This window comes from Arachis hypogaea, chromosome 16 (assembly GCF_003086295.3).
Source record: "Arachis hypogaea cultivar Tifrunner chromosome 16, arahy.Tifrunner.gnm2.J5K5, whole genome shotgun sequence".
Classification (NCBI taxonomy): Eukaryota; Viridiplantae; Streptophyta; class Magnoliopsida; order Fabales; family Fabaceae; genus Arachis; species Arachis hypogaea.
The window spans coordinates 64,961,845-64,977,784 of NC_092051.1; the positions used below are offsets into that span (position 1 = coordinate 64,961,845).

Consider the following 15,940-nt stretch of genomic DNA (forward strand, 5'->3'; position numbering starts at 1 on the left):
CAAACGGAATCTTTATTTCAAGAGTCCTGAGATAGTCTGGAAAGCGGGCAAATTATTTATCCTGTTCCGCTTGGCAAAGTTTCTGAGGATAAGGCATCTTGGCTTTATATTCTTCAACCTTAGTTGCTGCAGGTTTACTTCCTACAGAAGTGGTTGGAGAGGCCTGCCTAAGGGGGTTATTATCAGCACTTGCAGGTGCCTGATCCCCCATTGGCGTTTGAACGCCAGAATTGAATGCTTTTTGGGTGTTTAACGCAAGATTGCCACCCTTTTCTGGCATTTGGACGCCAAAATTGGCCATCCACTGGGCGTTTAACGCCAGTTTTTCACCCTTTTCTGGCATTTGAACGTCAGAATCATTCTTCTCTGGGCTGTTACTGTTCTCAGAGGGATTTTGGGCAGTGGCTTGGTCATCCTCTATCAGTTGTTCCTTTCTTGGCTTTCTGCTGCCTTGAGTTGAGATATTCAATGTCCTTCCACTCCTTAAATGAACAGCTTGTCACTCTTCTGCTATCTGTTTAGATAGCTACTGTCTTGTCTGATCTAATTGTGCTTCCATTTTCTTGTTAGCATTTTTAGTGTCTTGAGCATCTCTTTAAATTCTCCTAACTATTTTGTTATAAGAAGCAATTGCTGATTGAGTTCAACAACTTGTTCTGGAGGACTAAGTTCAGTGGATACTGCTTTAGCCTCTTCTTTCATGGAGGACTCACTGCTTAAGTACAGATGTTGATTTCTAGTAACTGTATCAATGAGCTCTTGAGCCTCTTCAATTATCTTTCTCATGTGTATAGATCCATCAGCTGAGTGGTCTAGAGACATCTGGGCCTTTTTTGTAAGTCCACAGTAGAAGATGCCTAACTGCACCCATTCTAAAAATATTTTAGAGGGGCATTTCCTTAGCATCTCTCTGTACCTCTCCCAGGCATTATAAAGAGATTCATTATCCTCTTGTTTAAAGCCTTGGATATCCGGCCTTAGCTGTGTCATCCTTTTTGGAGGGAAATATTGATTCAGAAATTTGTCTGATAACTGTTTCCATGTTCTTATGCTTGCTGTGGGTTGGTTATTTAACCATCTCTTAGCTTGATCTTTTACAGCAAATGGAAAGAGTAATAATCTGTAGACATCCTGATCTACTTTCTTATCATGTACTGTGTTAGCAATTTGTAAGAACTGTGCTAGAAACTCAGTAGGTTCTTCCTGTCGAAGACCGGAATACTGGTAATTTTGCTGCACCATGATAATGAGCTGAGAATTTAGCTCAAAGTTGCTGGCTTTGATGGGGGGTATACAGATACTACTCCCATATGAGGCAGTAGTGGGGTTAGCATATGACCTCAGAGTCCTTCTGGACTATTCAATTCCACTTAGGTCCATGATGGAGAAAGGGAGATGATGTGGATTGTGAATAAAAATTTTATTCCCCCCTTCTTTTTTTTAATTTAACGAAATTAAAATAAAGTAAATAAATAAAATGATGCAAGTTTCGAAAATTAAGAAAAGAAAAAGAAATAAACGAAATTAGAAAACTAAATTAATTAATTAACTAAAAAGATTTGAAAATTTTTGGGTGAGGATTTTCGAAAATTGAAGAGAGAGAAAGTGGTTAGGAAGTTTTAAAAAAGATATGTCTTAAAGTTAAAGATACTTGTAAGAAAATAAATAAAAGAAAAGATATATGATTTTAAAATTTTAAAGATTGAAATTTTCTTAACAAGGAAACACCAAACTTAAAATTTTTCAATTAAAATAATAAAATAGGACAAGTAATTCGAAAATTATAAAGAAAAAGAAAAATATTTTGAAAAATTTTATAAAAGATTTTTGAAAAATATAAAAAGCAAATTGAAAAAGAATTTGTTTTGAAAAAGATTTAAAAAGATAAATTTTTTAAATTGAAATTTTAACTTGACTAACAAGAAACTACCAAATTTTTAAAATTTTGACTAAGTCAACCTAAGGAATTCGAAAATGATGAGTAAATAAAGGAAAACATATTTTTTTGAATTAAATGAGAAAAGAGAAAAACAATAAAATGACACCAAACTTAGAATTTTTAGATCAAAACAAAGAAAACAAACAAGAAAACTTTGAATGTCAAGATGAACACCAAGAACACTTTGAAGATCAAGATGAACATCAAGAACAAATTTTGGAAGTCTTTAGGAAAATAAAAACACAAAGGACACCAAACTTAAAAATTTTTATACTTTGGACACTAATAATTCGAAAATGCACAAGAAAAACAAGGAAAGACACAAAACAAGAAAAACTAAAGATCAAACATGGAAAATAAACAAGAACAACTTGAGGATCAAGAAAGAACAAGGAACATAAAATTAAAAATATGAAGAAAAATAAAAATATGCAATTGACACCAAACTTAAAACATGAAACTAAACTCAAAGAGAAGACTCAAATTTAATACCAAAAAGATAAATTTTTCCTAATCTAAGCAATAAGATGCACCGTCAGTTGTCCAAACTCAAACAATCCCCGGCAACGGTGCCAAAAACATGGTGCACTGAATTGTGATCACACTTTTCACAACTCCGCACAACTAACCAACAAGTGCACTAAGTCATCCAAGTAATACCTTACGTGAGTAAGGGTCGATCCCACGGAGATTGTCGGCTTGAAGCAAGCTATGGTTATCTTGTAAATCTTAGTCAAGAGATTAATGATAAAAATGATTTTTGTTATGAAAGGTAAATAACATGAAATAAATGATACTTGTGATTCAGTAATGAGGAACAGGTGGAGGTTCCGGAGATGCTCTGTCATCTAAATCTCTGCTATCCTACTGTCTTCTTCTCCAAACACACATGGCTTCCTTCAATGGCAAGCTGTATATTGGTGGATCACCGTTGTCAATGGCTACCATCCATCCTCTCGGATGAAAAATACCAGGCACGGTTTCTGCACGACTAATCAACTGTCGAATCTCTCATCTCGGATGAAAAATACCAGGTACAGCTACCGCACGGCTAATCATCTGTCGGTTCTCACGGGTGTCGGAATAGGATCTCTCTATCCTTTTGCACACTGTCACTGCGCCCAACATTCGTGAGTTTGAAGCTCGTCACAGTCATCCCTTCCCAGATTCTACTCAGAATACCACAGACAAGGTTTAGATCCGGATCCCAGGGATACTGCCAATTGGTTCTAGCCTCTACCACGAAGGTTCTAATCTCACGGACTCGGTTCGTGGATCAGAGACCCAAGAGATACACACTCAAGCGGTCGCCCAATGACTATGTCGAGCTCAGATAGAACAGGAGTGGTTGTCAGGCACGCCTTCATAGATTTGAGAATGATGATGAGTGTCACGGATCATCATATTCTCTATATTGAAGTACGAGTGAGTATCTTAGAACAAAATCAAGCGTGATTGAATATAAAACAATAATAATTGCATTAATCCATTGAGACACAGCAGAGCTCCTCACCCCCACCTATGGGGTTTAGAGACTCATGCCGTAAAAGATACAATATCAAATGTAAAATGTCATGAGTTGCTGAATGAATCTCTAAAAGTAGTTTTTATTCTAAACTAGTAACTTAGGTTTACATAAAAATGAGTAACTAAGTGCAGATAGTGCAGAAATCCACTTCTGGGGCCCACTTGGTGAGTGTTTAGGCTGAGCTTTGAAGCTTTCACGTGCATAGCCAATTCTTGGAGTTAAACGCCAGCTTGGGTGCTAGTTTGGGTGTTTAACTCCAGTTTTGGCATTTTTATGCCAAAAAAGGGTCTATGGCTGGTGTTTAACGCCAGTTTGGGCCATCAAATCTCGGGCAAAGTATGGACAATTATATATTGCTGGAAAGCCCAACATGTATACCTTTCAACGCAATTGAGATCGCACCAATTGGGCTTCTGTAGCTCCAGAAAACCCACTTCGAGTGCAGGAGGGTCAGAATCCAACAGCATCTGCAGTCCTTTCTCAGCGTCTGAATCAGATTTTTGCTCAGGTCCCTCAATTTCAGCAAGAAAATACATGAAATTATAGAAAAACACACAAACTCATAGTAAAGTCCAGAAATATGATTTTTGCATAAAAACTAATAAAAATATAATAAAAAGTAACTAAAATATACTAAAAACTATGTAAAAACCATGCCAAAAAGCGTATAAATTATCCGCTCATCAATGACATATAATCATTCAAGGTTTACATAATACAACTCCTTCTAATTCCACCTGACTAAGACCTGCAAGAAAACCACAGCTTGCTTTAAGCCACAATCCTCGTGGGATCGACCCTGACTCGCTTAGGTATTACTTGGACGACCTAGTGTACTTACTGGTTCAGTTGTACGAAGCGTGGGAATTCGTGCTACCAAGTTTTTGGTGCCATTGCCGGGGATTGTTGAGTTTGGACAAGTTGCCGGATTGTTTTGCTCGTTAGATCAGGTAAGTTTATTTTACATTATTTTAATTGAGTCCTTAATTTTTGTTTTCTTCTTCTTCAATTTTTGAAAATTCTTAAAACTTTTTAAAAAATATTTTTCTTTTCTTTGTTCAACTTGTGTTATTAGTTAAAGTCTTTGTTATGTTCTTGTTGAGTCACTTATTTTCGCAAGGGTATAATTTTGATTTGAGTCTTTTATTTTTAATTTCTTATTCTTCAAAATTTTTGAAAATCACAAAAGCTTTTTCAAAAATATTTTTATTTTCTTTGTTTAATCTTTGTTCTTTGAATGTGTTTATGTTCTTGGTAATTTTGTGGTCTTGAGTCCTATTTTCTAAAAATTTTCAAAAATAATTTTTCTTTCGTTTAATCTTGTGTCATGTCTTTAATTTTAGTGTTTTCTTGTCTCTTTCCTTGTGTTTTTCGAAAATTGTATTTTGGTTTTCTAAAAATTTTAAGTTTAGTGTTCTTGTTTTGTTCTTGTGTTCTTTGAGTCTTTAAAATTTGTTCTTTGTGTTCTTGTGAGTCTTTAAGGTGTTCTTGAGTCTTGCATATCTTTTGATCTTAAAATTTTTAAGTATGGTGTCCCTTGGTGTTTGCCTCCAAATTTTCGAAAATAAACGGGTGCTAGATCTAAAAATTTTAAGTCTTGAGTCTTTTTTGTGTTTTTCTCTTTCATCATAAAATTTAAAAATAAAAAAAATATCTTTTGTAACTTAATTTTAACCAATTTTTTCGAAACTTTTTCAAAAAAATTCAGATTTCAATTTTAAAATTTTATCTTATCATATCTTAGTTGTAAAGTTTTCAAAAATCTTATCTTCTCTCTCTTATTTTTTAAAACCTCCTAACTAACTCTTCTCTTCATTAATTTTCGAAAATATCTCTCTTCTTCTCTCTCATCTTTTTCAAAACCTCCTAGCTAACTCCTTCTATCCTTAATTTTCGAAAATATCTCATGTTCTCTCTCTCTCTTCTTTTTTAAAACCACCTAACTAACTCTCATCTCTCTCAATTTTTGAAAATCTCTTCTTCTCTTCCCTCCTCTATTTTTGAAAATTGAACAATTAGAATTAAATTTTTTTAAACTAATTTAATATAATTTTTGAAAAATTAATTAATTAATTAATTAATTAAATAAAAATAAAAATATTTTAATCCTTATTTACTTTTTCTATTTATACTTCTTCTTTTCTCATCTCTATTCATTCAACTCTACTTTAATTGACTCTTTTGCCAACAATTTTTTATCCTCTTCCCTTTCTTCTTTACATCTCACTTGGAGCTTCTTGCCAATTGGTACAAAAAGCTCTCTTGTGATTTCTCTTCCATCATCACTTCTTCTATCTTCTTTTATTTACTCTCATATACTATTTCTAAGGTATTTTTATTTTTATTTTTATTTTTTTTTATTTTTTATCTTCTTCTTTCTTCTCTACTTCTGGCTTTAAGGAGAAGCTTCTTGCCTATTGGCATAGTCTCTCTTCTTATTTTTCTTTTCTTCTTGTTTATGACTAGTTACAGGGATAAAGAAACCCTCTTGACTCCTGATCCTGAACCTGAGAAGACTCTAAGGAGGCGTTTACAACTAGCTAACGCATAACACTCCAGAAAAGACCTTTCAGAAAGTTTTGAACAAGAACTGGAGGGCATGGCCAAACCACAAGAGGAGCCTAGAAAGGTTCTTGGTGACTTCACCATGCCTACTTCTGACTTTTATGGCAGAAGCATTGCTGTACCTACCATTGGAGCAAACAATTTTGAGCTTAAGCCTCAGTTAGTATCTCTTTTGCAGCAGAACTGCAAGTTTCATGGACTTCCAATGGAAGATCCACATTAGTTCTTAGCAGAGTTCTTACAGATCTGTGATACTATAAAGACTAATGGAGTTGATCCTAAAGTCTACAAGCTGATGCTTTTTCCCTTCGCTTTAAGAGACAGAGCTAAGTTTTGGTTGGATGCCCAACCAAGAGAGAGTCTAGACTCTTGGGAAAAGCTAGTTAATGATTTTCTGGCTAAGTTCTTTCCTCCTCAAAGGATGAGCAAGATTAGAGTGGAAGTACAAACCTTCAGACGAAGAGAAGGTGAATCCCTCTATGAAGTTTGGAAAGGATACAAGCAGCTGATCAGGAGATGTCCTCCTGACATGCTCTTAGAATGGTCTCTCATAGGCATGTTCTATGATGGATTATCTGAGATGTCCAAAATTTCATTGAATAGCTCTGCAGGTGGACCTTTCCACTTGAAGAAAACACCTGCAGAAGCAAGAGAGCTCATTGAGATGGTTGCAAACAACCAATTTGTAACACCCTAATTATCCTAAGCCTTACCTCATGCCGTAAAGCAAAGGTTAGTCAAAGGTTACGACAGCTCTAAGGTCATATGTATAATATAAAGAAGAAATAACATAACCTATAAGCCCGATGAAGAATATAGCTCAAAAACAGGATTTCCAAAATCGCAAAACGCTCTATCTTAAGGCATAAGAAACAGATGAGATACAACAAAATATAAGTATATAATATCACAGGAAACTAGTTTATACCTTTTTTAGCATTATTTCAACATAGTTTTTAGTATGATTTAATTACTTTTTATTATATTTTTATTAGTTTTTATTCAAAAATCACATTTCTGGACTTTACTATGAGTTTGTGTGTTTTTCTGTAATTTCAGGTACTTTTTGGTTGAAATTGAGGGACCTGAGCAAAAATCTGATTCAGAGGCTGAGAAAGGACTGCAGATGCTGTTGGATTCTGACCCTCCTGCACTCGAAGAGGATTTTCTCGAGCTATAGAAGCCTAATTGGCACGCTCTCAATTTCATTGGAAAGTAGACATCTTGGGCTTTCCAGCAATATATAATAGTTCATACTTTGTCCTAGATTTGATGGCCCAAACTAACGTTCAAAGCCAGCCAAAAACTTTCTAGCATAAAACGCCAGAACTGGCATAATTCTTGGCGTTAAACGCCCATTTTGGCACCCAAGGTGGCGTCTAATGCCAGCTTTGGGCATATGCACGTGAAAGCATGGAAGCTCAGCCAAAACACTCACCAAGTGGGTCCCAGAAGTGGATTTATGCACTATCTGCACTTAGTTAATCATTTTTCTGTAAACCAAAGTTACTTGTTTAGTATAAAAACTACTTTTAGAGATTTATTTTGGTACCTTATGACATTTTACACTTGATTTTGTATCTTCTATGGCATGAGTCTCTAAACCCCATTGCTGGGGGTAAGGAGCTCTGCTGTGTTTCAATGGATTAATGCAATTACTACTATTTTCTATTCAATCACGCTTGATTCTATTATAAGATACTCACTTGTACTTCAATCTGGAGGATGATATGATCCGTGACACTCATTATTATTCTCAATTCTATGAACGCGTTCCTGACAACCACTTTTATTCTATCTGAGCTCAACGTAGTCATTGGGTGACAGCTTGAGTGCGTATCTCTTGCATATCTAATACACGGACCGAGTCCGTGAGATTAGTATCTTTGTGGTATAGGCTAGAACCAATTGGCAGCATTCTTGGGATCCGAAAAGTCTAAACCTTGTCTGTGGTTTTCCGAGTAGGATCCGGGAAGGGTGACTGTGACGAGCTTCAAACCTGCGAATGTTGGGCGCAGTGACAGTGTACAGAAGGACAAGGATCCTATTCTGACGCTAGTGGGAACTGACAGATGATTAGCCGTGCGGTAGTCGTACATGGTATTTTTCATCCGAGACGAGAAATCCAACAGTTGATTAGCCGTGCAGAGATTGTACCTGGTATTTTTCATCCGAGAGGATTGGTGCACGAAATTGTGATCATCAACAATGGCGCCAAATACTTCGAGCTCTCAAACGTGAATCACACTTTGTCACAATTCCGCACAACTAACAAGCAAGTGCACTGGGTCATCCAAGTAATACCTTACGTGAGTAAGGGTCGATCCCACGGAGACTGTCGGCTTGAAGCAAGCTATGGTCATCTTATAAATCTCAGTCAGGCAGATTCAAATGGTTATGGAGGATTGATAATTAAAGATAAATAAAACATAAAATAAAGATAAAGATAGAGATACTTATGTAATTTATTGGTAGGAATTTCAGATAAGCGTATGAAGATGCTTTGTTCCTCCTGAACCTCTGCTTTCTTATTGCCTTCTTCCAATTACTCATACTCCTTTCCATGGCAAGCTTTATGTTGGGCATCACCATTGTCAATGGCTACTTCCCGTCCTCTCAGTGAAAATATTCTACGCACGCTGCCACCGCACGGCTAATCATCTATCGGTTCTTGATCATGTTGGAATAGGTTCCATTGATCCTTTTGCGTCTGTCACATGCCCAACACTCGTGAGTTTGAAGATCGTCACAGTCATCCCTTCCCAAATCCTACTCAGAATACCACGGACAAGGTTTAGACGTTCCGGATCTTAGGAATGGCCGCCAATAATTCTAGCCTATACCACGAAGGTTCAAATCTTAGATTAGAAACCCAAGAGATACACATTCAAGCTTGTTTGCATGTAGAACAGAGGTGGTTGTCAGTCACGCGTTCATAGGTGAGAATGGTGATGAGTGTCACATATTCATCACGTTCATCATGTTCTTGGGTATGAATGAATATCCTGGAGAAGAAATAGACTTGAGTTGAATAGAAAAACAATAGTACTTTGCATTAATTCATGAAGAACATAAGAGCTCCACACCTTAATCTATGGTGTGTAGAAACTCCACCGTTGAAAATACTTAAGAACAAGGTCTAGGCATGGCCGTGAGACCAGCCTCCAAAAGTATCTAAGATAGCATAAGACTTATTAAAGATTTTTAAAATACAATAGTAAAAGGTCCTATTTTTGGAGAACTAGTAGCCTAGGGTTTACAGAAATAAGGAATTAATGCTGAAATCTTCTTCTGGGCCCACTTGGTGTGTGCTTGGGCTGAGCATTGAAGCTTCCATGTGTAGAGACTTTTCTTGGAGTTAAACGCCAGCTTTTGTGCCAGTTTGGGCGTTTAACTCCAGCTTTTGTGCCAGTTCTGGCGTTTTGACGCCAAAATTCTTAAGATGACTTGGAACGCCGGTTTGGGCCATCAAATCTTGGGCAAAGCATAGACTATTATATATTGCTGGAAAACCCAGGATGTCTACTTTCCAACGAAATTGAGAGCGCCAATTAGGCTTCTGTAGCTCCAAAAAATCCACTTCGAGTGCAGGGAGGTCAGAATCCAACAGCATCTGCAGTTCTTTTTCAGCCTCAGAATCAGATTATTGCTCAGGTCCCTCAATTTCAGCCAGAAAATACCTGAAATCACAGAAAAACACACAAACTCTTAGTAAAGTCCAGAAATGTGATTTTTATTTAAAAACTAATAAAAACTAACTAAAATATACTAAAAACATACTAAAAACAATGCCAAAAAGCGTATAAATTATCCGCTCATCACAACACCAAACTTAAATTGTTGCTTGTCCCCAAGCAACTGAAAATCAAATAGGATAAAAAGAAGAGAATATACAATGAATTCCAAAAACATCTATAAAGATCAGTATTAATTAGATGAGCGGGGCTTTTAGCTTTTTGCTTCTGAACAGTTTTGGCATCTCACTTTATCCTTTTGAAGTTCAGAATGATTGGCTTCTATAGGAACTCAGAATCCATATAGTGTTATTGATTCTCCTAGTTAAGTATGTTGATTCTTAAACTCAGCTACTTTATGAGTTTTGGCCGTGACCCAAAGCATTTTGTTTTCTAGTATTACCACCGGATACGTAAATGCCACAGACACATAACTGGGTGAACCTTTTTAGATTGTGACTCAGCTTTGCTAGAGTCTCCAATTAGAGGTGTCCAGAGCTCTTAAGCACACTCTTTTTGCTTTTGGACCACGACTTTAACCGCTCAGTCTCAAGTTTTCACTTGACACCTTCACGCCACAAGCACATGGTTAGGGACAGCTTGGTTTAACTGCTTAGGCCATGATTTTATTCCTGTGGGCCCTCCTATCCACTGATGCTCAAAGACTTGGATCCTTTTTATTTTACCCTTGCCTTTTGGTTTAAAGGGTTACTAGCTTTTTCTACTTGCTTTTCTTTCTTTTTCTCTTTTTATTTTCTTTTTTTGCATTTTTTTCGCATATATATATTTTTTTCTGCAAGCTTTTCATTGCTTTTTCTTGCTTCAAGAATCAATTTTATGATTTTTCAGATTATCAAATAACATTTTTCCTTTTCCATCATTCTTTCAAGAGCCAACAATTTTAACATTCATGAATCAACAAATTCAAAAAATATGCACTGTTCAAGCATTCATTCAGAAAAACAATAGTATTGCCACCACATCAAAATAACTAAACTGTTTTAAAATTTGAAATTCATGCACTTCTTTTTCTTTTTCAATTAAAAACATTTTTCTTTTAAGAAAGGTGATGGATTCATTTTCATAGCTTCAAGGCATAGACACTAAGACACTAATGATCATGTAATAAAGACACAAACATAGATAAACATAAAGCATAATTTTCGAAAAACAGAGAAATAAAGAACAAGGAAATTAAAGAATAGGTCCACCTTAGTGATGGCGGCTAGTTCTTCCTCTTGAAGATCTTATGGAGTGCTTGAGCTCCTCAATGTCTCTTCCTTGCCTTTGTTGCTCCTCTCTCATGACTCTTTGGTCTTCTCTAATTTCATGAAGGAGGATGGAATGCTCTTGGTGCTCCACCCTTAGTTGTCCCATGTTGGAACTTAATTCTCCTAGGGAGGTGTTGATTTGCTCCCAATAGTTTTGTGGAGGAAAATGCATCCCTTGAGGCATCTCAGGGATTTCATGGTGAGGAATTTCTTCATGTCCATGAGTGGGATCTTTTGTTTGCTCCATCCTTTTCTTAGTGATGGACTTATCCTCATCAATGAGGATGTCTTCCTCTATGTCAATTCCAGCTGAATTGCAGAGGTGACAAATGAGATGAGGGAAGGCTAACCTTGCCAAAGTATAGGACTTGGCCGCCACCTTGTAGAGTTCTTGGAATATAACTTCATGAACTTCTACTTCCTCCCTAATCATGATGCTATGGATCAGGATATCCTTGTCTATAGTAACTTCAGACCAGTTGCTAGTGGGAATGATTGAGCGTTGGATGAACTCCAACCATCCCCTAGCCACGGGATTGAGGTCATGCCTTCTTAGTTGAACTGGCTTTCCTCTTGAATCTCTCTTCCATCGAGCGCCCTCTTCACAGATGTCTATGAGGACTTGGTCCAACCTTTGATCAAAGTTGACCCTTCTAGTGTAGGGGTGTGCATCTCCTTGCATCATGGGCAAGTTGAATGCCAACCTTACATTCTCCGGACTAAAATCTAAGCATTTCCCCCGAACCATTGTAAGCCAATTCTTTGGGTCCGGGTTCACACTTTGATCATGGTTCTTGGTGATCCATGCATTGGCATAGAACTCTTGAACCATTAAGATTCTGACTTGTTGAATGGGGTTGGTGAGAACTTCCCAACCTCTTCTTCGAATCTCATGTCGGATCTCTGGATATTCACCCTTTTTGAGTTTGAAAGGGACCTCGAGGATCACCTTCTTCTTCGCCACAACTTCATAGAAGTGGTCTTGGTGCACCCTTGAGAAGAATCTCTCCATCTCTCATGACTCGGAGGTAGAAGATTTTGCCTTCCCTTTTCTCTTTCTAGAGGTTTCTCCGGCCTTAGGTGCCATAAATGGTTATGGAAAAATAAAAAGCAACGCTTTTACCACACCAAACTTAGAAGGTTTGCTCGTCCTCGAGCAAAAGAAGAAAGAAGAGAGTAGAAGAAGAAGAAATATAGGAGATGGAGGGGGCTTAGTGTTTCGGCCAAGGGGGAGAAGTAGTGTGTATGTTATGTGAAAATGAAGGAGTGAAGATGGGTTTATATAGGAGTGGAGAGGGGGGCATGGTTCGGCCATTATGGGTGGGTTTGGGTGGGAAAGTGGTTTGAATTTGAATGGTGAGGTAGGTGGGGTTTTATGAAGGATGGATGTGAGTGGTGAAGAGAATGGTGGGATTTGATAGGTGAGGGGTTTTTTGGGGAAGAGGGATTGAGGTTATTGGTGAATGGGTGAAGAAGAGAGAGAGAGGTGGGGTAGGTGGGGATCCTGTGGGATCCACAGATCCTGAGGTGTCAAGAATATCTCATCCCTGCACCAAGTGGCGTGAAAAAATGCCCCTTTCTGCCAATCCTGGCGTTAAACGCCAGGTTGCTGCCCATTTCTGGCGTTTAACGTCAGTTTCTTGCCTTTTTCTGGTGTTAAACGCCAGTCTGGTGCCCATTTCTGGCGTTAAACGCCCAGAATGGTGCCAGACTGGGCGTTTAACGCCCATTCTGCTACCCTTACTGGTGTTTAAACGCCAGTAAGTGTCTCTTCCAGGGTGTTCTGTTTTTTATTCTGTTTTTCAGTCTGTTTTTACTTTTTCAATTGTTTTTGTGACTTCATATGATCATCAACCTATAGAAAACATAAAATAACAATGGAAAATTACATAGATAAGTAAAATTGGGTTGCCTCCCAACAAGCGCTTCTTTAATGTCAATAGCTTGACAGTGGGCTCTCATGGAGCCTCACAGATGTTTAGAGCAATGTTGGAACCTCCCAACACCAAACTTTAGAGTTTGAATGTGGGGTTTCAACACCAAACTTAAAGCTTGGTTATGGCCTCCCAACACCAAACTTAGAGTTTGACTGTGGGGCTCTGTTTGTCTCTGTATTGAGAGAAGCTCTTCATGCTTCCTCTCCATGGTTACAGAGGGATATCCTTGAGCTTTAAACAGAAGGGAGTCTTCATTCACTTGAATGATCAATTCTCCTCTGTCAACATCAATTACAGCTTTTGCTGTGGCTAGGAAGGGTCTGCCAAGGATGATGGATTCATCCATACACTTCCCAGTCTCTAGTATTATGAAATCAGCAGGGATGTAGTGGCCTTCAACCTTTACCATGACATCCTCTACAAGTTCATAAGCCTATTTCTTTGAATTGTCTGCCATCTCCAGTGAGATTCTTGCAGCTTGTACCTTAATGATCCCTAGCTTCTCCATTACAGAGAGAGGCATGAGGTTTATGCTTGACCCTAGGTCACACAGAGTCTTCTCAAAGGTCATGGTGCCTATGGTACAAGGTATTGAGAACTTTCCAGGATCTTGTCTCTTCAGAGGTAATTTCTGCCTAGTCAAGTCATCCAATTCTTTAGTGAGCAATGGAGGTTCATTCTCCCAAGTCTCATTACCAAATAACTTGGCGTTTAGCTTCATGATTGCTCTAAGGTACTTAGCAACTTGCTCTTCAATAACATCTTCATCCTCTTCAGAGGAAGAATACTCATCAGAGCTCATGAATGGCAGGAGTAAATTCAATGGAATCTCTATGGTCTCTGTGTGAGCCTCAGATTCCCATGGTTTCTCATCAGGGAATTCCATGGAGGCCAGTGGACGTCCATTGAGGTCTTCCTCAGTGGAGATCACTGCCTCTTCCTCCTTTCCAGGTTCGGCCATGTGAGACGTGTTTATGGCCTTGCACTCTCTCTTTGGATTCTCTTCTGTATTGCTTGGGAGAGTACTAGGAGGGAGTTCGGTAACTTTCTTACTCAGCTGACCCACTTGTGCCTCCAAATTTCTAATGGAGGACCTTGTTTCAGTCATGAAACATTGAGTGGTTTTAATTAGATCAGAGACTATAGTTGCTAAGTCAGAGTGGCTCTGCTTAGAATCCTCTGTCTGTTGCTGGGAAGATGATGGAAAAGGCTTGCTATTGCTAAACCTATTTCTTCCACCATTACTGTTGTTGAAACCTTGTTGAGGTCTCTATTGATCCTTCCATGAGAGATTTGGATGATTTCTCCATGAAGGATTATATGTGTTTCCATAGGGTTCTCCCATGTAATTCACCTCTTCCATTGCTGGGTTCTCAGGATCATAAGCTTCTTCTTCAGGGGAAGCTTCTTTAGTACTGCCTGGTGCAGCTTGCATTCCAGACAGACTTTGAGAAATCATATTGACTTGCTGAGTCAATATTTTATTCTGAGCCAGTATGGCATTCAAAGTATCAATCTCAAGAACTTATTTCTTCTGATTTGTCCCATTATTCACAGGGTTCCTTTCAGAAGTGTACATGAATTGGTTATTTGCAACCATCTCAATGAGTTCCTGAGCTTCTGCAGGCGTCTTCTTCAGATGAAGAGATTCTCCAGCAGAGCTGTCCAATGACATCTTGGACAGTTCAGACAGACCATCATAGAAGATACCTATGATGCTCCATTTCGAAAGCATGTCAGAAGGACACCTTCTGATCAATTGCTTGTATCTTTCCCAAGCTTCATAGAGGGATTCTCCTTCCTTCTGTCTGAAGGTTTGGACTTCCACTCTAAGCTTGCTCAATTTTTGAGGTGGAAAGAACTTTGCCAAGAAGGCATTGACTAGCTTTTCCCAAGAGTTCAAGCTTTCTTTGGGTTGTGAATCCAACCATGTCCTAGCTCTGTCTCTTACAGCAAAAGGGAAGAGCATAAGTCTGTAGACCTCAGGATCAACCCTATTGGTCTTGACAGTGTCACAGATTTGCAAGAATTCAGCTAAGAACTGATGAGGATCTTCCAATGGAAGTCTATGAAACTTGCAATTCTGTTGCATTAGAGAAACTAATTGAGGCTTAAGCTCAAAGTTGTTTGCTCTAATGGCAGGGATTGAGATGCTTCTCCCATAGAAGTCGGGAGTAGGTGCAGTAAAGTGACCAAGCACCTTCCTTGCATTGTTGGCATTGTTGTTATTTTCGGCTGCCATGGCTTCTTCTTGTTTGAAAAGCTCTGTTAGGTCCTCTATAGAGAGTTGTACTTTAGCTTCTCTTAGCTTTCGCTTCAAGGTCCTTTCAGGTTCAGGATCAGCCTCAACAAGAATGCTTTTATCCTTGCTCCTGCTCATATGAAAGAGAAGAGAACAAGAAAGTATAGAATCCTCTATGTTACAGTATAGAGATTCCTTGAAGTGTCAGAAGAAAAGGAGAATAGAAGGAGAAGGTAGAAAGAGAAGAATTTGAACTTATCAAGAGGGATAGAGTTCGAATTGTTGATAGTGGAGGAGTGTTAGTCCTTAAATAGAAGGATGTGAGAAGAGGGGAAGAATTTTCAAAATTGAAGTAAAAGATTTTGAAATAATTAAAAGAAATTTTGAAAATTTGATTGATGATTTTCGAAAACTAAGATTGGGAAAGAAATTAAGTGATTTTTGAAAAGATTTTGAAATTAGAAATCAAAAAGATATGATTGAAAATTAATTTTGAAAAAGATGTGATTGAAAAGATATGATTGAGAAGATATGATTGAAAATCAAATTGAAAAGAGAAAGTTTTAAAATTAAAGTTGATTACTTGACTAATAAGAAATTAAAAGATATGATTCTAAAATTTAAAATTTGATCCTTCCTTAATAGGCAAGTAACAACTTGAAAATTTTGAATTAAATTACTAATTGTAGCAAGGATTTTCAAAAATAGTAAAAAAAATAAAAAA

At 37.7% G+C, this 15,940-nt stretch overlaps 1 non-coding gene across 1 annotated transcript; it reads left to right on the forward strand.

Annotated features, from left to right (window-relative positions):
- Positions 1-14,703: 14,703 nt before the first annotated feature.
- On the forward strand, positions 14,704-14,811 carry LOC112762001 (small nucleolar RNA R71). The gene has a single exon (XR_003182364.1). It is a non-coding gene; the product is annotated as a small nucleolar RNA R71 (small nucleolar RNA).
- Positions 14,812-15,940: the final 1,129 nt, after the last annotated feature.